The following is a 22,503-nucleotide window of genomic DNA, read 5'->3' on the forward strand; positions in this document are numbered from 1 at the left end:
AGGGGTCTCGGCTCCCGGGCAGCAGCAGAGCACGGGGTCTCGTTTCATTCTCCCGGGACAGCTTTAACCGAGGTGGCTGGGAAAAGGGGGGGAAAGCAGTGAGCGAAACTTAATTTCTGCGCCTGTGAGGAGGACTGCGATGCACTGAAGAGCTTAGGGGGCGCCCGCTGTGTGCGGCCCCTACCCCCAGAACCGCCGCTGCCGACTGCGGGAGCGGCGGCCGGGCGGCACCGGCGTTCCCTCCCGCTGCCAACGCGCAGCCTCCGGCGGCGTCCCGGAGGGACCGCTGACTTCCTCCTTGTCCAAAGTGAGAGTTTATTCACATCAAGCATTTCACAACGACACATCAAGGAAAGTAAGCAGGTTCAAGTCAACCATGAAACGGTCACTTTTTAACCCCGTCCTGTCCTCATTAGGGAAATGCTCAAACACAGCCCATTTTCAAAGGGGGCTCTTAATGAGGAGAGCTTGCCAAGGCTACCAGCTGCAATTCCCATAAATTTACAAACCAAAAGAAGCAGAGGCATGGGCGGGGGAAGGAGAGAGCCCGTACTAGACAGGTAATGTCAAAGGAAACAGCATGAACCAAACGCATTAACTCTTGCAGAATCCACGCTGCATCCTCGCAGCTCGGCTTCTGGCTGCTCTTACACAGTTCCCTCAGATTTGCAAGATTTAAATGCCATGCGTTTTCCCTTCTACAGATCGAATTGATAAGTTACAAGTTCAGAGCATACACTTAGGCAAGAAGGGATGAGGCAAACTCGCGGTTAACCATAATGAGCAAAATTTATTTTTATATCTGTTGTAGAATACCCCTCAAATCCTATAGTCTTTTCTTTTACTCAGACACTGCAAAAAAACCTGACAACACTGGCTTAAAATACTGGAGTTTCCCTTCAAATAAATATTCTATTTAACTGCAGTTAATTTACCATAAAAGACGTTCCCCTTGGCACAAATGCACTGATGTCCTTGAACACACCTCTTTGAGCGTTTGAACTCTTACACAACAAACCATTATTGCAGCCCTGATTTAAAACCAAATAATGCTCCTCTGTCCCCTTTATCCCTCGTATCCCTCCATAAGGATCAGGGCAAGCTCCCAGCACTACATCAGCAAGACTGCCCCTGTGAGCTGCATAGGTGTGAGGCCTCTCCTTTCTCAGGCAGGGCTTGCAGAAGGCCCCACTCTCTCCCAGGATTTGGCCAAGGCACTGCTTTGTGATAGAGTCCTGTGCACCAAAAGCAAGAACTCCCTGGCAAAGTCCAGCAAGCAAGGAGAGGAGAAGGAAAAAACAAATAGAGCAAGGTAAGGGCAGAGAGAAGCTGGTCATTTTCTACAGCACTTGCTACTGCAAGAGATGTGGAGTCAGTGTAAGACTGGGTTTGCATGCCCACAAGAGCTGGGTGATGGTGGGTTTGCATCCCTATCCAGAGCACACAAGGCAGCAGATGAGCACAGACAGCCCTTCAGCATGTGCCAGTATCCCCTAGAATAGCGCTGCTGGGGACCATGACAAAGCCAGACACCCCCACCCCCAGAGCCAGTTTGCTGGCCAGAATTGAACAGGCCCCTCATGTGAAGGCATCTTGGGGTAAATGAAGCTGCCCAGCCAGCACAGCTCCAACAGCACCTTGGCTCCTGTATGATCTAGGAGGCATGACAGGCATAGTACATGTTGCCATTGGTTTGCCTCTGGTTTGACCCTAAGGCTTCTAGTACACCACTGAAAGTGATCACTGAAAGATGCACCCAAACAGCATGTTTCAGCACTACTGCTCTTGGTTAATCCCAGTGGGAACCCATAACAGAGGAAGGCTTTGTCCTGGGAGAACCCTCCACACAAACGCTTGTGCACATGCCTACACCCCCTGCCTTCCTCCATCCCACCTCAACCCTTCAGCTCCTTTCACAGGAAAGCAAGATAAAGATTTTTCCAAAATGGAGAAAGAACTACATTAAAATAATAAAAAAGGATAACTTTCTACTACTTTGTTGCAGAGATGTGTAAAAAGGTATGTGGTAACTGGGTAGCCTGGAGAAATATGGCATTGATGTAGCAAGGACAGCAGATACACTGGCTGGGCCCTGGCATACAGGGAGGCCTCCTAAGAAAGTGGTTCAATTGCTTTCAAATCTTGGCTTGCATGAACTCCCCACACCCCCAAAGACCCTTCTGACCATATACTAAAAATACTGTTACTGCTGCAAGTTCTCTGCCCTTGAATCTCCAGCCTTTTTGTCCTCACTGCCAGAGCTATGCCAATCTCCATGCTGTATCTGGAAGTTCAACTAGCATTTCAGTGTGGGCAATTAAGAAAATAAAAGTCATCATCTGACCTTCCTGGTGAGAGACAATGAGAGCTGTTCTCTAACATTAATCCTAACCCATCAGACTCAGAGAGGACAGGATGGCCTAAGATATCCTGCCTTCAGGTAGGATACAATATGAGCACTGATAGCACGCACTTGGACACACACACAGCTGGGAACAGGTAAACAGGTGCTAGAAAACAAAAATGCATGTTCAGGAACAAAAGGCAGTTATTACACAAGAAAGTGGCAGATACCAAAGCTGCTTGTGAGTCACCCTCACCGAAAGTCTGCACCCTCCCTGCCTCAACACTGCAGGATCTGAGACAGTTCACCTCACAGGAAAGAACCAGAAAGGCTTTTTGACACCTTGGGCAGATGGGCTCACTCCCTACCTCCCATCCTCACTCTCCAGAGCAGTTTTCTGCCAGCAGTGCAGACCTATGTTTTCCCTCTCTCCTACACAGACCATGCTCACAAACTTTACCAAATGCTGCAAAGTGCCATTGACCTCAGATTTAAGAGATAATAACATTTAAAGGTTAAACAGTTAGGCACTTACATGCTACCTAAAGCAGAATTTCACCTGCTGCCCTTTGGCTGGACCACTTCTCAACTGTTTCAAGTTTTAGAGCACAAGACTTATTATGATGCATCAAGAAGAAAGGCATTGCCAATGCTGAAGTGTGAAACCTAAGATTTTCTCAGAATATAAGTTGGCAGTTTGGCCAAATGTCTAAACATATACACTGAACTTATAAGAAATCAAGTTTTTATGAAAATTCCAGTAGTCTCCATGTGAAAATTCCAGCGGTTTCTTTGTGAAAAGAAAAAGAAAAGAAAAAGAAAGATTTTGGTGTATTTAATCTAAAATATTAAGTATCTGAGAACTACCACAAAAACTTTTATGTAAGAGGTCTCTATGATCCAAAATACAAGTTTTGTAGTATTTTTATATCTAGTTTAATAACAATACTGTTAGCTCCTTTTTCACCTTTTGTTGGAAAAGGCCATTAACACATGTCTGTCCAATATACAATTCTTTAGGTACATACATAAATACTGAGTAGCATAAATAGAGTTTAGTTTAGTCAACTATGAGTAACAAATTCTAAATCATATTATATTATCATACTGTTACCTAATGGTGGTTTTATCTGTGTGAGTGATCATGGTGCCTTTCCAGACTTCTTGTACCAGCATATTAACCTACAAAGTAAAGTTTTGCATCTTTTACATTATCAGAGCCTTGGTTGGTTTTCTTACGTGCGGGAATGCCTTCTGGGCATATCTGTAGGTATAAGACTATGTATATGAACATAAAATCAGGAAGAAAACAATAACTAGCTAAATAAGCAACTTGATAATACATTTGTTTATGGGGCCTTGATATTTTTCATATGCAACTGAATTGTAAATTATTTATAACTTAAAATGTAAACAGCAAGCAGTACAACTTCTAAGTCAGTGTGGTGTCATACCAATAAAATTATGTATCATAATAATTACTAGCACTTTTTGTTGGGTTTTGGGTAATAGGAAGAAAAACTTACTGCATATAAACTGTGTATATATATGATCAGATAAAAAGCATGCATATATACAATTGGAAGTAACAAAACACACTAGTGACTCTGTACAGAGACAAACATACATATGACAGGTGTGTGCACTTGACCCCTGTCCACATATGGCTCAATGGGGACCATAATACTTGGACTTTCCAAAGCTCCCAGACCAGCAAATGAAAACATCAAACCTCAAGTGTGAAGCTGTAAACCACAGTGTTTTGGGTTACACAACTGTGCAGTTTTTGTCCTCTCTGCAGGTCACATTCTCAGCCATACAAAGGCATGAAACCCTCTTTCCCAAATGCAGTAAATTCTTTAAAAATTAACATCTGCTGATCTCAAATGCCCTAGACATAAACAGCAACAACAACACAAATAAAACTCCAGCACATTTCTTTTCTGGCAGTTTATATCACTTGCTAGATTCTCAGAATATTGGAATGGGACAGAGGAAGGGCAGCGTCTAGAAGCTGGATTTAAACGTCTGCCTAAATTAGAATTTAAAAAGTGCTTGATTTTTTTTCTTGTGATTCACCGTTAAAATTGTAAGCATTGCAGCTCAAAACCGCTTCAGAGAATGTTACGAGTTAATCCTGTGTGTTTTGGCGCCTTTTCCCTGCCAGCTACTGTACTTTAAAAAAAAAAAAAAAAATCTGGAAATCCTGTCTGCCCCGTCGCAAGTTCAATGGCAGCACTTTCAAGCAGCGTGAGGAGAAGATGGCCATGTTCGCAGAACTAATAATAATTCAGATCACGCCACATCGGCATCTCGTGTCAGAGCCGAAACTGGCTTCCCCGCCCCCTTCAACCTGAGAGCTGCCAAATCCTCACACACTCCGCATTCAACCACAACTTAATGGATGGGATATTGTGCATTAAAATGTGGCCCAGACACACAGGCGAAGAGAGGACAAGAGGGAAAGCAGACAGACACACATGCACACACACATACAAACAGACACGAAAGAGAAAGGAATGAATTAAAATACACACACAGGTTCTACAACAAAACGGCAGAGGAAAAAAAAAGGGGGGGGAGGGGAACGAACAAAAAGAAACCCTTTAGAGTAACTTCAAAAAACAAGCCAGAAACACACGAACACTGCATCCTGCAATATAGTGTGAAAGAGACCAGCACAAGCCTCTAGACAATTTATCGAGCAGATCATACACTGAAGTAATGCCATTTCCTCAACATGATACATTAAAATTGCAGTCCATTAGCTACAGAAACCACTAAAACAGCCAGAGAGAAAATATTATATTAAAACATGAGTAAGGGAGCAATTTCTACAGCAAGAAGAAAGAGGAGGAAAGAACTGTCTGTAAGGTACAAATAAAGTAGCATTTACATTAATCCTTTCCAGCATTTAACTGATAGTTTTCTGCCAGAGAAGAAGGGGGAGGGGTAAAAAGTTGAAGCAGGAAATGTGCCAAGTTCAGCACTTTTGGATGCAAACTCTCATCAACTGATTTCTGGTATAAAAGTGTGACCCATATACAAAAGCTACCAAAAAAAAAAAACAAACAAACAAAAAAAACCAAACAACTAAACAACTAAACAACAAACCATCCACCACTTATATCTTATCCTGTAAAGCAGAAGTGATATCAGCATTTAAGAAGAGGCTACAACATCCACTTCAAAACCACAGAGACACAGTCTCAGCCTGGAGGAACTACAAAAAAAGAGTCAAAACAAGTTAAAAATAATATATACATATAATATATATAATATATACAAAATCACTTTAACACTATGTTCCATTATGGTGTGTTGTATTAAATAAATGAGATACTGAAATCTCTAACACACCACTAGGCCTTTGGCTTCATGTTTTGCAGGATGTATATCTGTATTCTCAAGGACTCAATGTATTGGGGTCTTTTTGTTTTTCTTGGTTTTTTGTTTATGTTTTTAATTTTTATTTCCAGAATTGGCCTTATACCTTTTATTTCGGGATGGGGTGCCTGTTTTTTTCTTTTGTTTGCTTTTATCGTTTGGGATATTTGGGGGGATCTTTTAGGAGGAAAGGGGTGGGTTTTTATTTTTTATTTACTCAGGTTGGCAGTCGACTTTGTTTTGGATTTATTTTGTTGCCGGCTTTTTGCCTGACACAGAACGGGATGGAAATTCTTGGCCTGCGCAAAGAAAAAGGCGGTAAAGTCACAAACTGTTACAGACCCTCCTCCTCCTCCTTTTTACTCAGTCTTCTTTCCTCTTTTAACCTACCAGGCTGGAGAGCCCGTTTCAGTGGCGTCTAACTTGAACACCGCCCAATTTTTTTTTTTTTTTTTACAATTTTTAAACGCTTATGTATATACATATAGACGTGTACATCTATGGGAGGGCCTTCTCCGCGCGTCGTTGCGCTTTCCTCCGCCCCAACCCGGCCGCGAGTGAGGAGCGAAGCGGCGCGACCCTCCTTCCAGTCTCGGCCACGAGCTCCTCGGCCACCCGGTGCTCCTCCTCCTCCTCGTTCTCCTCCTCCTCCTCCTCCTCCCGCGGCCTTGGCGCGGGAAGCGCGGCTCTCCGCTTCCGCCTGGCGGCTACCGCACGCAGCAGGGCAGCCACGGGGCTTTGCGTAGTACGGGGGAAATATTTTAGCTCAGCCTTCCCAGGCCACGCTAGACGAGTATGGTTATTCGCACGTATTTTTGTGAAAGGCTTTTGCAGGCAGGTAATGTAACTGCATGGTTTCAGAAGCTGCCTTTCTTAAACTATCCCATTTCCCTCCTGCAGGATGAACTCCGCTCCAGAGGAATTGTTCTCCAGTCCAAACTCGAAGGCAGTAATCCTCGCAGAGGCAGGATTTCACATCTAAAACTTCCTACACAATTAAGGCAGTTACAATGAAATAAATAAAACTGGGTGAGGTTAGAGTGGGTGACGAGTTTTACTCAGTCTGTTAACAAATACATTTCTTCCTGTTAAAAACTGCCAAGTACAAACTCTAAAGAATCTTCATAATTGCTTGGAGACCATTGCTGGGAATATGGGGGCCTTTCAGGAAGTCAATTTTCTTTTGTCTGATTCGAGAAAAACAGCCTAAGCTGCTAAAAATACATTCTACTCTGAAGCACAAATTACCATGAAATAGGAAAAATAAATCTGAAACATAAGCTTTCAGACTTAAGAACAATTATTGTAGAACTTTTCTGTCTTTATTTACTGATCATTTATGAAGAAGTTGGATTTAGAAAAATTGGATTATGAATTTCTTTGGTCAGTGAGCAGGGGAAATGATTGTTCGTTCTGTGTGTGGCAGATTTTGGAAACTTAATGGCAGCCAGTCATTTGAGTGGAGAGCTGACCTTTTTCCATGCCAGAGGGAAACTGTGGGTATTGATTTTTTTAATTTTAAAATTTTTCCTCTCTTTTATAGAAAAAGCTTGGAGTCTGAGAGTTAACAACAATTTGTGCTGGTCATCAGTGCTGAACAGAGTCTTTTTGCAAGAACTTGACAATATTTCATTATAGATTTTGAGGGGTTTTGTTGCTGCTTAGATTTAATTTTGGAGCTGCTGTTGTGATGGCTGACAAAGATTCAATTTCTAGTAGACAGTCCCATTACTCTTTGCAGCTTTCTCTGGTTGGTTGGTTGTTTTTGTTGAGTCTGTATAGTTACTAAGCCTAACTCTGCAAGTTATTTAGCAAACAATCGGGAACTTTTTATATTATATCAAATAACAGAAATAATTATATCAGGAAAGAAATAGGTATTTGAGTAAGTTAGAAAGAAAAATTTTATTGTGCAAAGTTGCCGTAGTTTTTCAGTTTAGTTTAAGCCTAGATTGTTTGTCATAGGCAACTTTTGTGAACATATTTTTAAGTTCAGGAATTGAGTTATGTATCATTTACGTTGCCTTTGATTTCTCAATTATATAGCACTAATGTGTTCATTTTGGCTTTCTTTTCCATAAATGTAATCAAACGTTCATACATTTTGTAACAGGATGGCCTTAAGGTCTGCTGACTCTTGGGGTTTTTTGGTCTTCTAGTTGTATATCTCTATATAATTGTTACTTTTTAACATTCACAATGGATGAAACATGAAAGGACTGTAAATAGTTTTCCTCCATGGATAATTGTTACCAAGTCTGTAAATAGTTTTCCTCCATGGATAATTGTTACCGAGTCAGCTACCTATCTGGGTATGAGTGGATAACAATCTGAAGGAAGATAGACTGACTTGTAGAATTTCCACTAAAACAAATAATAATCAAACAATTATCTGACACCTTTATAACAGAATTTGTGAGAAAGGTCAAATGTTTCAAGACTTATTTTCTGAGATACTGATACAAATTTGCTCTGTATTTTCAAGGTTTCCTCACTAATCAACAGGACAGGAAAATAAAATGAATGAAGGATAATCTGGCATAACAGTGGTTCAACAATAAAAGTCTATGAAGTAGCGCAGTCATGGAATAGACCAAGTAAGCAGGATTATGTTAAGCAACAATGCCATAGGCAGAGTCTCAGTACAGTTCAGCTGTGAGCATAAGGGGTACAGCAATCCTTATACATAACAGGGCAACTGAGAAAACCAAGTATCTTTGGATAAATACATCACTTTGCACATGTGAGAAACTGCCCTCATTTTACCAGCTTTAAAGTAGGAGCTTCCCACTTTTCAGGGAAAGGTTACTGTAAAAAAGCTGATGCTTACTATTTGTGAAACAACCTGTTCTGATTCGCCTGAGCAGGGTGCTTCGAAAAATCCACGATTTGCACATGTGCACAACACTTGCTCATTATTTCTGAAAGTTCATACTTTTGCCATGCTGCTCTTTATAGGCCCCCGGCCCCGCAGAGCCTCCCGCACAGTCTCCTAGCAACTGGGTGGGAATTATAACTCTCAGTTTGGCTCCAGCAAAATGATTCCTTCTGCTGCTTCCCTCAGGCAAGCACTCTGCAGTCCAGGATAAAATGCACGTGGGCAAAGAGGTGGGAAGTACTGGGCAGCAGGCTTGCAGGGGTTGATATCAGTAATTCCCTGTACTGCCAAGCAAAGCCTGGAGTTCTCACCAAGGCAGGGCCAAGTGCCATTTTTTCCCAGCCCTGCTCTGGTGTATTAGATAAGGGAAAATTCAAGCAAATCTAGTAAAATTATTTCTAAAATTCTGTGACTTCAGCAAGAAGTAGCAAAGTTGTTACTGATTACAGTAGACCAGATTTTTCACTTTGGATAATTAAGCAACACAGGAGAGGAAATATGGCATATACAGCTTTAGTCAGGAGCAAGTCTCCCTTTCCTTGTCCAGGAAAGCAGCTGCAGAATCCAAATGCACAGCATCTATTCCTGAGACTATTAATAGTCTCATACTATGTACTTTTATTTGTTTAGACCTCTTCTTCTATCAAAATATGGCAGAAGCATCATCACAACATCAGCAGACTACCACACCATCACATCATCACCAGAACAAATTAAAAGAAGAGTAGGATATAAGAGTCAAACAGTAAAAGATAGAAAAAATCTCCTATACGTTCGATACAAGAGCCTTCAGCTCTTCATCTGTCCATCATAATATGACAAAGTGTAATTTCTTCCCCCAGACCCCTGAGTCTCTCAATCCACAGGATTGCTAAGGAACTGTAACACCATTGTTTTTAATAGGGGGGGAAAAAAAAAAAAAGCTGAGGTTTAATGGTAGTATTTAAATGGCATACAGAGCCCTTTGAGTTCACACCTCATTAAGGTGAACAGGAAGGGAAGGGGTGCACATCTTTGTTGTTACTTTTGCCTTGCAGCATTTTCAGCCAAGCTATGTGAAGGGACCAGCAGCACATTAACTGGCTTTGTAGCAGCTGTATTTTTGTAGCAGGTTTGTTTTGTTTGTTTAGTGGTGGTTTGTTTTCTTTTTTTTTTTTTTTAAGTTTAGAAATAGCAGAACATTGTGAAATGGAGCCAGGGCAGGCCCTTAGAAGACAATTATTCAAGCCAATCTACCATATCCAACTCTCCTTCCCAATCCAATTAGGGGGTCTCTTTTGACTGAACTTTGCATACTCCACTGTTTCTGAGATGAGTCCTATAGCATCCAAATTGACTTGGCAGACTATTTCTTGCTCTGGGCACAAGTATGCTTATCTCAGCTGACCAAACACCTATGTGAAGGTATACTTGAAGAGCTGCCACATGGCCTACATTCCTGTTACAAACTCTAACTGTATTGCAATTGGATAGGTGATCAGATTTGGCTCTAGGATAAGTTTGACACTAGAATCCCTCAGCAAGTTTGCCGACAACACCTCTTGCCCTCTTTATGCTGGTATCACTGCACCCAACAGAAGCCTGTCAGCTGGTGGAGAGTGGTGAAGCATGAATTCATCAGGCTAAAGAAAATACAGTCCTTCTTACTCAGTAACTTTTGGATAAAAATGTGGCCAGTGGCATTTCTACTCTCCTGGCTTCTACAGTGTTGTGCACAGTGTCTCCAAGGAAGAGGATCTCCAAGGCTCTCCACCAGTTTTTAAGGTACAGGAGACCTGAGACAGGTCATCTTCTGTGGGGCAGGGCCCAGTGAGCAGGAAAAGAACTAAAGGAAACATTCTCTGCATTGCTTGTAATATGCAAGGGGAAATTTCATGCTATGGAAACACAATGAGACATGGCACTGTCCTCTAGCACAGATGGATATGTTTTCCACTGATTTTTTGACTGTCAGGAAACTGAACATGTTAGAGTTTTCCTAATTTCTTCTTCCCTCCCGAACATTCAAATGCCTGGGAATACCTGTGAAAATTGTCTAATTGATTTATTAATTAATTTTAAAAATATTAAAGTAAAATAAAAAATATTACAAATTATGAGCTATTTAAGCACTTTTAGAACCATTACAGGCACTCCAACTGCTTATAATAATGATTTTTAAAGATGCAGATTTACAATGCCACTAAGTGCTGGCAGTACAGTCACATTGGTGCTTGAGAAGGATTCTGGAAGGATATTATTTCCCTTTGACCACACAGCAATGTGCTGTGTGGGAACAGAGTGGATTAAGGAGCAGTACCTACTTCCAGTTCTGGAAAAACTGAAAATCTTCTACTCTCTGGTGACAGCACTGGCTATGCGAGAAGACAGTGTGCAGGAGAGGACACCAGTGGAATACTGGAGCTGGTTATGCTTCAGGACTGGGAACCCTTTTGAAACTATAGGACCAGTCGCTTTGCCACTTTTCTCTCTTCTGCCTTGATGTATTCTCTTCTAGTCCCTGTCAGACAAGACAAGTCACTTTATTCCTCCCTTTCCTTAGCTTCTTTTTTTTTTTTTTTTTAGTCACCATTTCTCTTCACTATCTTAAATGTTTCTCTTCACTGGCTTAAATGTTCATCCCACTTCTGTTCAGAGTTCATATGCACTTCATGCCCATATGAGTTCTTTTATCATATTCTGTTTATTCTGCTTTGCTCATTAATCCACTCTAAGAGGAAGAAACTTTCTTCAGGAAAAATTACAAGCATATCACTTGTCCTCTAGTCAAAGGAAAAAAAAGAATATCTCCTTTTATTCTATGACTTGGTAAGACAACAAACTTCTTCCTTTAGCCCTGCATTTTGGCCCATATGTCATCTGCTAGCAAACAGATTCCCCCTTCGTGGGTGCTTTTTGGGGAGTGACTTCTGGTTAGTTTCTTAATTGACTGGAAAGAGAAGTGAGGGAAAATGGACTGAGGGGTCATTCTGGGATGTTTGTAAGGAGAGATTACTATGAAGAAGACTAGTGACCTTCTCATCTGTAAAAATCTCCACCTGCCATCTCATGAGTCACTGAGTGAAGAGCATACCATGGTAGAGAGAGTGCTGGTGAGTTACAGGAAGTTCGTTCTTTCCTAGAAGCCTACTGAATGTTGATATTTTAAACCTTAAATTCTAAAGGCAAATACTGGCATCCTGGATAGGGGAGGGGTAGTATTTAAGCAGCCATTGAAGACTAAGGTGAAGATTAGCAGACCATCAAATTTATTCTCTCCTCAACTGGGATGTGAGGTTGTGAATGGACAACCTCAAGGAAGCCAAATTCTGCAGCCTTGGGTGGAGATTTTTACTACACGAAAACAAACACTGATGGTCTACAGTCTAGACTTGAAGACAGAGTCTTAGGAGCATAACTCCTATAGAGTGTAACTACACTGCTCTAGTGGTGTGAATGTTACAGGGAGCACTGTCTGGAGAAAGAAGAAGCTATAGTGAGTCATAGATTTCTTAAAAAAAAAATAAATTCTTTAGTTCAAAAGCAGATATTTTAGGCAGTCATGGGCTATTCAAGCTTGCCACAGCTGTGCAGGTGGATGGCAAAGTGTGTTGTTGCTGTATTTTTCTGTGCTGGATTTATAATGACACTCCCTGACACCATACAGGGCTTTCTCATCTCCATTTCTGAATGTGCCTCACTAAGAGTGTTGATTTTCCATGCAGTTACCAAAATGAAACTGAAAATCATGATCACACCAAGGCGTAACCAAACCCTTTGGTGAGCCTGGTGTTGTCAAGGTCTGATTTACCTCTGCAGCGTGTCTAAGGTGAAACAAGCATGTAAAAATAGAACGAGCTGCATGACAGGAGAGTTACATGTGCATAAGCCACAAGTAACCACAGGTAATTTGTGTTGCATTGATGTAAGCCACAATAAGGAAGGAACACTGTGTGCCCAGGGAACAGCAGTACAGCACTGAGGATCTACCAAAATATGCCATGATGGTTTTGAACTTCACCAGCAGCCACTCTCTGTAGTGAGCCTCTCAGAGCCAATTTTAAAAGGAAACCCATATTCTGCCTATACCAGCAGCTGGACAAGCAATCCTGTCTCTCAAGGACATGTAAGTTCAGAGTGAAAAAAATTTATTTTGAAGTATTTAAGCTAGAGCCCTTCTTCCTACTTTAAATATACACTGACTTTTCTGAAAAACTGGTGTTTGTGTTCAGAGGAAGACTTCCTGGCATGTTAGTAGTTTTTCCTAGACGCAGGAAATTTGAGTTCCAAGGGTGACATTTTCAGAACACTTTGAACATATGGAAAACAGGGCTATAATGGAGCTACTCTGTATCTTAATCATACCCTATAGTTCTGTGAATACTCTAAATATAGAGATGCATGCACTCAAATTAATAAGGTAAGACTATTAATCTTTCTGTTAACTGGCTGAACTGATTAATGAAGTAATATACTTTGCAGTACAATATGCATTAATGCAAGCAAGTGACAGAGCAGGACAGCACTCAGCTCTTGAGTAGAGGAAGTAGGGAAAGTCAGAGGAAGATGTGACTGCCAGCAGCAGGAGGTCATTCTAGGCCAAGAGCAGCTCGATTTGACTATGATGAGCAAAGGCAAGCTTTGTCACAAGAGTGGTACTGAGTGCTAAGGCAAACAAACTCAAAGCAAGTTCCACCTATTTTTTACCCTAGGCCTCCCCCTTCACCATTTCTATTATAACCCCTCCCTGTCTTCCTTCTGCTTCTTACTGAGCCAAAGAGAAGAAAATATGTTGGAAGTAGGAGGAACTGAAGCAGCAGAAAGGTGTGTAAATAGCATGGAGAAAACTCTATCAAACTTTACGGTATGTGAAGGAAAGTAATACAAGAGCCTCTCCAAAGAAAGTAGCAAAATTAACTTAGAGCCTGTAAGTAGAAATGCTACTCATTTTTTAGTAGTGTATTTTCAATAAATGCATATATTCATGCTTTCTGTATGGAGGTAGAAGCACAGTTTGGTAGATTAGAGGAAAAAAGCAAGCAGTGCTTTTCCATTACAATGTTATATGGTGTTTCCTTCTGCAACAGTGAGAGAGGTTTCTTTTTTCCCTAATGGATTTACTTTCCCTCCCTGAACCACAGCCTCTCATGTTTTCTGTGAAATTTTGACAGATAAAGTTTTCTGAGAAAGCATGGGCTTCTTGGTTTCCAGTATCCATCGTGCCTACAACTCTCATGGCCACAATTCAGGAACAAGATTTGTTTAAATGTCTTTTTTTATTACTACTCTTTTTAAGGCCAAGCTGTGATAGTGGAACAACAAACAGGCTCCTCCTGCACCAGGAAAGCTGCAGTTTGTTCTAACACCTCTCCTGAAGGCAGGGTGAAGACTAAATCCAGATCACACCAACAGGACCCAATACCATCCCTAATCCACTGGTGTCCACACAGAGAGGTGTGTAGCCTGCCTAAGCTGCAGTCCAGATCAGAGTGATCCCAAGGCCATCCCCAGCACCTGCCCCAGGACCTGAGGTAGGGTACTGTCCCTAGGGCTTGGACCACAGTGGTGGCCACGATCTTTTAGCCCACAGAAGTTGGAGCAACTGCAGTGGGAAAGGCCCCACAGCAGCTGGTGTGGGACTACACTGCTATGCTGCCTTCCCTCATTCCACACCAGCCACCCCACAACTGGCTGGTAGAGGTGCCACAGTTGGAGGGGAGGCAAATACAGAATAGTGTGGCAGGGAAGACATGTGACACCCGTGGGCTCCTGTCCTTCCCCTGCCAAGAGCTCTTGCTCAGCATCTTTTTTTTCTTTCCTTTTTTTTTTTTTTAAATGTTTGTTTTAATTTTATTGTATTTCCTACAATGTGGGAGGGAACCGCAGCCAAAAATAATGTTGCCAAGCCAAGGCGATTGGCATACACTGCCTGGAATCTGCAGCAAGAGCAGAGGCTTTAAATAGACCTAGCCCTGGCTGCAAGCTGCTCCTGGAAGGCTGGCAGGCTCACCCCAGTGAGTGGGGACACCTGCTGAGGGTGCAGGATGGACTGCACCTCTCTCTCCCTGTGCCTATGCCTGTGGGGTGTTTTACCCCCTCATCTGCGTGCAGTTGCCTGGCCACCCCCATCTCCCTGCTCATCCCCCAGGGCAGACTGATGGGCTGTGAGGGCTGGCAGTGCAATTTGTCCACTGGAAATAACTATTCAGTTACTAGAAATCTGTCATCAGTAAAGCTGTGGTGGCCTAGTGACAGCACATGTGCATGGTAGGGAAGCCTCTGCTCCAAGTGTTACACATGTGAAGTGCCAAATGTGGTGAGAGCTAGCCCACTGAGGAGGTATTGGGATGGCTCCACAGCCCTGCTGCCACAAAAGCTGTGCAGTATTGCTATTTCATTAGACGTTGGCCACTGGTGAATTTTCCAAGATAAAGATACACAGTTTCTATCTCCTCATCCTTCTCCCAAACCAAAAATAATGCCTGTGAACAACTGTCACCACCGCTGATTAAACAAGAACCTCGAAGCCTGGCAAGCCTGGTCAACCCTTCCCCTTGGGTGAACAGTGCCATGGAGGTAGGGTGTCGAGCAGAAACCTCCAATTCTCCCTTTTATAGCAGTAAAATTGCCTCCTGCTACTGTGAGAGATGTAGGAGGATCTTTAAAAGCTCCTCTGAAGCCTGCAGAGTTCTTCCATGTGGGAATATCTCTTTTTGCCTAGCACTTGTGCAGAGCAAGCACGAACTCCCGCAAAGCTACAGTGCTGAAGGCTGAAGCGTCAATTTACTCCTTTGGATTGTTTGCTTCTACCTCTCAGTCCTTATTTTTCTTAGCACCCTGTATTTCTGTCTCACATCAGCCGCCGATTATTTCGCTCTTCCGTAGGGAGAAGCCCCCTCCGCCCTCGCTCCCTGCCCTCCGGCAGCCGCTGGGACTGGGGCCGCCCGTCCCGGGGGACGCGGGGGGAGGCAGCCCGCCGCTCCGGGCAGAATCTTTCCTCACTCTTTTGCGGCCTTTCTCTGCTTCCACTTCGCATTCTCGCTGCAGGGCAGCTTGGCATGTCCCTCCTTGCGCTTTCAAAGCCTGCCTGCGCACCGAAAGCCACTTTCTCCGCTTACTAGCTTCATTCCCTAACTCCAGACCTGCTCGCTCCTCACAACCTCAATCTCCCAAATGAATGAACTCCAAAAATGGGTCCGTTTCTCCATGTTTTACCCGCTGTATGCACACTTCCTTGACTCTTTCCGTCGTTGTTATTCTGATCTGGTATTGCTCGGTACTGAGGAAGAGCAGTGTTTTCAATCTGATACCAAATGCTTACGCAGGATGAAGACGACAGCAGCTAACATGAATAAATACCTAGGATAAAGCAGGGGCAAGTTAGCCATTTCCTCTCTGACATGCCAGTGTTACTTGTACGGCAGACGGCAGCCCCACTTACGCGTATTCCAAAGATAGGCTACTCTAAGACAGCGACACAGCAGGTAGGGGCGCCGCTACCCCTCTTTTTAAGCCACGACTGCCGCTTTTTCTCTTACTCGCCGATAGACGTACAAAACATGGAGAGAACAATGAAATGTTCAGACTCTTAGGCTTCACCAGCTGCAAAAAAACCCCAAACCAAAATAAACAAAACAATAAACCCACCCTCCACTAACGGCTTCAGCCGCGTTAAGAAAGTTTACACTCACAATACCAGCTGCAAAGTTGGCTGATCGATCGACTGGTATTTGCCGCTAAAATTCCCGTATTTAAGTCTGAAATGATGAATGCGCCGAACCTTCAAAAACCACCGACCGCCCTGCCCCCAAAAACAGCCCACCCAAACAAACAGCGAACGGGCTCGGTCCGCCGCCGCGAAGCCCGAGCAGAGGCAGAGCATTGGCAGCCGCGGAGCGGTGGTTGGCTTTTGTCTCCGTATACTGCCTGTCTTCCTTTCCTTGCAAACTTTTGGATGCTCGCTTCAAGCTGTATTTATAGACCTGGAGCTCACGGCTATTTTTCCTTGTGCCTCCTTTGGCTTGGGCTTAAGTCACTGGCAGGGAAAATAAAAAAGGAGGCAGGCAGGCGGGCAGACAAATAGGAGGACAGAAGAGGAAAAGAGCTGGAAGTCCCGCAGACGGGACCCAGAAATAGGCGGGGGCCGGCGGCCAGAGGTGCGGGACTCTGCTCTTGGTGGGCGAGAGAGAGGTAACAGGGGAAGGTCCGGCCCCGGCTCCCTGGTTGGGAAGAGGAAAGTCTCTTGCTCCCAGGAAAGGAGGAGGCCGGGACTGCTTCCCCATCTCGGTGGGGGAGTACTCGGCGGGGCCGAATCAGGGAGAGCTTGTGTCTGTAGCGGGGAGGAAAGACACAGCGTTTGTATCGTAATACCAGGTGAAAACAAAGTGGGTACGAGGGGAAGGCGGGCTGCCGCCCACCTGCGGCGCGGCAATCGGGAAGCCGGAGGGGGAACCCGCCTGGATGCGGCGGGCGGCGGCCCCAAAGGCCGGGCGGTGTCGGAGGTGCCGGGAGCGGCGGCGCTGATTTAGGATGCTCGAGGGCTACGGCGGGAGCCGCGGGGCATCCCGGCAGCGCGCCCCGGGCAGCGCGGCTCTCCACGACCACGGGGGCTGTGCGGAGCTGCTGGGAAACGACGCCGCTCGGCTGGGCTGCCGCCAGCTATTTTAATATGACATCTCTATTGTGTTTTAAACATTCAAACCCAAAAACAAACCCCACGCCGCTCACCAGAATAGTGAAGTAATAGCTATCTGGAAATAGTTTATTGGAAAAGAGGAAAGCTTCTCCTGCCTGCAGAAAAACTGATCACGGGATTAAAAACGTGGTTGCTTGGGGTTTTGATGTTGTTTTGCTTTTATTTTCCCCTACGGTCTACAAGTAAAGAAACTTTCTTTTCCCGTAGGGTGGATGCTGAAAGTCTCTAACCAAATGTATCAGTAACGTGGATGGTGTAATTATCATGTTGTTAAGTATTTCCTTATTGATGTGCACCACATTTAACCTCTAATCTCAGAAAGAGATGTCAGAGCAGTATTTGACATCTTTAGAAAGCCTGTTTTGCAGGTAAGTAACACGTGAGTCTGTAGAAGGAGCTTGGTTTTGGGCTGAAAATTAGACTTTAGGTTTGGCTTCGAGTGGCAGAACTTGGCTACGCAGTTTGGCATTATTATGACCTTGTTCAAACGCCATGTTCTGATGTGTTGTGAGGAAGGTATAAAATTATTAAAGCTCCCAACAATCCATCAAACCTTGTTCATAGCTGGGCTCTGGACTCTGGTTTATTTAAATCACTGACACTTCAGAACAAACCCCTTTCACCCTTCACGTCTTCGGGCGGACTTTTCTATTTGATTACATTAATAATTTGATTTCTGTTTGCCCTTCCAAGTGGGAAAATCAACCCCCTTCCAGCACGGGGAGGGGCCGTTATTTTTAGCTCGTTCTCTGGAACAAAATGTTCCAACACTCCCTGCTTTGAATCTCATTGCGGTTTGACTACTCTTTGATATATAAGACTGTAGGTTATCCTTGTCAAAGTACCTGTTACAGGAAGTGGCTCCCTTAGCTTGGCAAATCACTCTGAATAAACTAGACAGGAGCATTTGCCTAAGTAAAGAAACGTTTACAGTATTGCAGAGAAATATTAAACTGGTGAATCTATTGTAGGTGCTACCCTTATGATGACCCTAACGATGTGCCCAGCTACCAAAATAAGTAAGAACTGAATAAAATATTCCCTTGTCTTCTTATATCCTCGATAGATACATTTTGTTGGCACTTGCTGAACAGTTTGGGAAAGTTCCATATGTACTTCATAAACAGCACTTAAAATACGAGTCCGATTCAAATATCATTTAAAGAGCCCTGCTGCCCCTTCCCAGCTGCACTTCTGCAGCTACTGTTTCAGTAATGGAGTACTTTAATGTGCGTTTAAATGTTCTTCCTCCTCACCCCCGCCCCCTCCCTCTCGCGTCAGCCGAGGAGTTACAGCTGATGTTACTATTGTGTCCATTTTAAAAACCTGTCTCTATGTGTTTAGCTACAAACCATCCAACGTAAACGCAAATACTGTGATGAAGAGGCATAACAAAGTAGAAGGGAAGGGAAAGGAGATATACACTTCTGTCAAGTGATGCTTTCTGAAGAGTGAATTACATTAAACCAGAGTTTTAAAGGTAGCGCCCTGAAGACTATAATGCTGAAAGCATTTGTATGTATGCATAGGTACAGTCTGAGGCATGGAAATCATAACAAGAGTTTTGAACTTCGTGGCTGCCGATTTGGAAAGTTCTCATATTAGTTGCTCCTGGCATTAGCAAAACCACTGCATTGAATCAAGTGCCTGATCACTGCGATCTTCTTCACGGCACATGCCTTCCTTGGCCAGGGGCCAGTGGCTGAACGAAGTCAAATGAATAAAATAAGTGCAAAGTAGTCTTCTTTGCACGGAGAGGATGAAATGCGCGTAAGGGGAGTATCTAGAAGATATAGAAGTCCGAGTTTTGCGGTTCCAAATCATAACATTCTCGGCAACAGAACATTAGCATTACGCACAAGAGAAAGGGGCAAAATCCCGCTCGTACAGTGATTATTGTTATGACAAGAAGCAATAACTACTTTATTATAAAATAGCGTTTGTTTTTAAAAAATTAAATGAGCAGCCATCCAGACAAACAGTCCCTACGCCTAACAAGCCTACTGTCTTCGTGAGGTTTTGTGTGCTGCTAACCGCCTGTCCTTTTCAATCGTTGTCGGCTTTTTTTTTCTTGTAATTATACATATTATTTCCCACTTACCCTAATTTCAGTACTAACATTTCGAAATTGCATAAAGACGTAAAAGAAAGGCTATTTTTTCCTGCCTGTGTACATCGATAAATTGGATACCTATTATTGCTGTGCAGTAACATTTTCATATTGTTATATAGAGACCACTCAAATATGAGAGCCTTTAATTCCTCTCTGTTTTTAATGCATCTTAGTTGCTTTTTGCTGGTTCTTGAAGAATAGTAAGCAGCTCTCTTTGACAGTGCAACACTGACGTTGTTCCTCAAGTTAGGCGCTTTTTCTTTGTATCTCTATTTACTTCGCTGTTGCAACACCCAGCGGGACCGGTGTATTTGAAAAAAGCGGACGGGTACGTGCCCAGAGAGCCTCGGCGGGCACCGAAGGTGCAGGGACAGCGGGACAGAGTCCCGCCGCGGCACCGCCGGAGCGGGAGCAGCAGCTCCGGCACGGACCGCGGGCTGCAGCCTGAACCGGCGCTTCCCAGCGACGGCGGCGCCAGTGCAGGCACCCGGCAGCACAGCATTCCTGGCAAATGCAGCCTCGCGCGAACAGGAAGCCTTAATAAATGGGCTAAATACAAAGCAAGAAGCCCTCAAACATAGTTTTGGGATGGTGGGTAGCGGGAGGGCGCGCGTCCCCTGCTTTGCCACGGGAGCCTTCGGGAAGCTTCACTCCAACTCCGCGTCGTACTCGCTGGCCGACGACCAGGATGGAGGCGGCCGGGTTTTCCCAGGACGACGGGCTCCCCGCACCGCTCGCCCTCGCCCCCTGCTCGCCTCCGCGAACACCTTTTCGCGCACCCACAGCCTCCGCCCCGGGAGCACGGGGGAATCCTCCCCAGGCCTCACAGAGCACTCCCCGCCGACTCAGGCCGCCGGGATCCCTGTGGTTCCCCCGCCCCCGGGCACTGAGGGCACCCTGGGCAGAGCGGGGCAGCAGCGGAGCCCTCCCTGTCATTCACCGACCATCTCGAGGCTTTCCCCCATTTATTCTGGCACGCAGGAGGACTCAGACCCCTCCGCCGAAGCCGGCGGGCGAGCGGCAGCAGCTTCCCAGCGGGGCCGGCCGCAGGAGCGCCGGCCGCCCCCGGGGGCCCGTGCTGCACCGCTCCTCTCCCCCACCCCAAAACCCACCTGGCGCCTTCTCCCGCAGCGCCGTGAGGGGCCAGCACTATTTTTAGGGCGCCCCAGGTGCGCGGTGCCTGCGGGGGAGCGGCCCCGGCCCCGCTGCCTCAGAGCAGAGCCCCGCGCGCCGCCCCCGCGCGCCCCCGGCGCCGCATGGCACCCGCGCGCCCCCTCGCGCCCCCTCGCGCCCCCTCGCGCCGCCCGCGCGGGGCTCCCGGCGGGAAAGGTGGGACCCGGCCCTGGCGCGGCCCGGCCCGTCCCGGCCCGTCCCATCGCCTTCCATTGCCTCCATCGCCTCCCTCGCCGCCTGGGAGGGCGACCCTGGTGGCCCACGGCAGCTCCCCAGGCTGTGACCCTGTGCCGCCCCTCAGTCTCTGGCTCGCCGGACCCCCGACCGTAAGCCTTACTTTACGGAAGGGAAGCAAAGGAAAAAACCCCGAAGTTTACAGGCTCTATTTGAAATAATCGAAGTCTTGTTCTACTCTGGCCTCCTAAGTACTCTACAATAATGCTTATGGACACAAGTCTGTATTAAGGCTCCAGAATTCAGCGTAGTTTTTAATTAACTGAGGTGTGGTGAGTGCTTAAAACTGTTTACTGTTATCACGGCATGCTGCTTCTTCATTAAGCAAACTGGAAAATAACGTTCTGTGGAATCATCTTGGCAGCTTTTCCAGAGAGCTTGATGCCTGCAGAGATGTTTATGCAGAGCTTTTCCACAGAGCTGTCAGCTTCCTGCAGTCTGAGCTTTGCGCCATGTGCTCCGGAATGCCATCTCATCACAGAGAGATACCATTGTTTGCTGAGGACCTACTCCCACACTCCCTCCCTGACTTCTTAATCAGCTCAAATCTAACATCAATTGGCTGCTTATAAGTAATCGCTATCTAACTCAAGTTGCTATTTAACTCAATCAGATCTTCAGAGTCATCTCTGTTGTCCCATTTCATGAAGCAGAGAAGCTAACACCAGGATGGCATTACCTCCAGGGGGGTCAGTGTGCCACACCTGATCTCCATTTTGCTTTAGGCAGATGAGCTTGGCGGAGCTGTGCAACCCTCCAAAATGGAGAGCATCAGCTCCTACTATAGCCCTGAAAATAAGCAGTTCTCCACTTATTACAGAATAGCAGAAATTTAGACAGAAATCTAAACAAATTCTTTGATTGACATGTATATAAGCAAAGTAAAGAGGCAACTTCAAGAACAAGAGAAAATGGGACCTAACAAGGGAGGATGAAGCACTTAGATTTGCTCTGTCCTGAAGGCTGAGGAAAGCCATGGTAATGTTATATCACAGCTTTAACTGCAAAGGTACATTTTTTTCCTTGCCATATGAATATGTCCACCCATAATGTTTCCGGACAGAGTAGAATTTGTCTTGCATCTCTGGAGTCTGAAGTGGCCTATTCAGAAATGACAGGTGGGGCAAAGGTGGATCTTAGGATGCCTGCTGTTAGAGAAGCCAAATTAGATTTTGGTGTAATTTATCAGAGCTGGAGGCCACCTCATGTTTCAGTAGTCATCCTAGTGATACTTACGGTCACACCGTGCCTTACTTTTTTTATGTTAATTTCCTTCCCTTTGTGACCCACATGTGAATAGTGGTGTTTCTAATCCACCAATAACTGCTGAATGTCTAAGAACCAATATTAAGTGTGAATACAGGTCTCTCACAGAGGCTCCAGCAAGCCCAGTCATTACACAGGCTGTGTAGGGATAAGTACAATTTCGGAAGAATTTGTGACAGAAAGCTAGGAACTCCGTTTTCTCTAGGAAGGTTTTCTGCCTAAATGGCAACTCTTTCTCAAAAGCAGTTTCAGTGTTTTCCCCTACACTACATAACAAGAGAAGCTCTCAGCCTCTCTCTCTGATATGTGAGAGGAGAGAGATACCCCTAACAGACATACACAGAGGCCTTGGGAAGGTGGGGGAGAAAGAGAGAGGATAAAGTGGCCCAGAGAGGGTGGGAACTGGCCTTTTTCTCCCTGAGGCCTGGTGTGCA

Source organism: Myiozetetes cayanensis, unplaced genomic scaffold (genome assembly GCF_022539395.1).
Source record: "Myiozetetes cayanensis isolate MyiCay16 unplaced genomic scaffold, myiCay2020 scf4, whole genome shotgun sequence".
Classification (NCBI taxonomy): domain Eukaryota; kingdom Metazoa; phylum Chordata; class Aves; order Passeriformes; family Tyrannidae; genus Myiozetetes; species Myiozetetes cayanensis.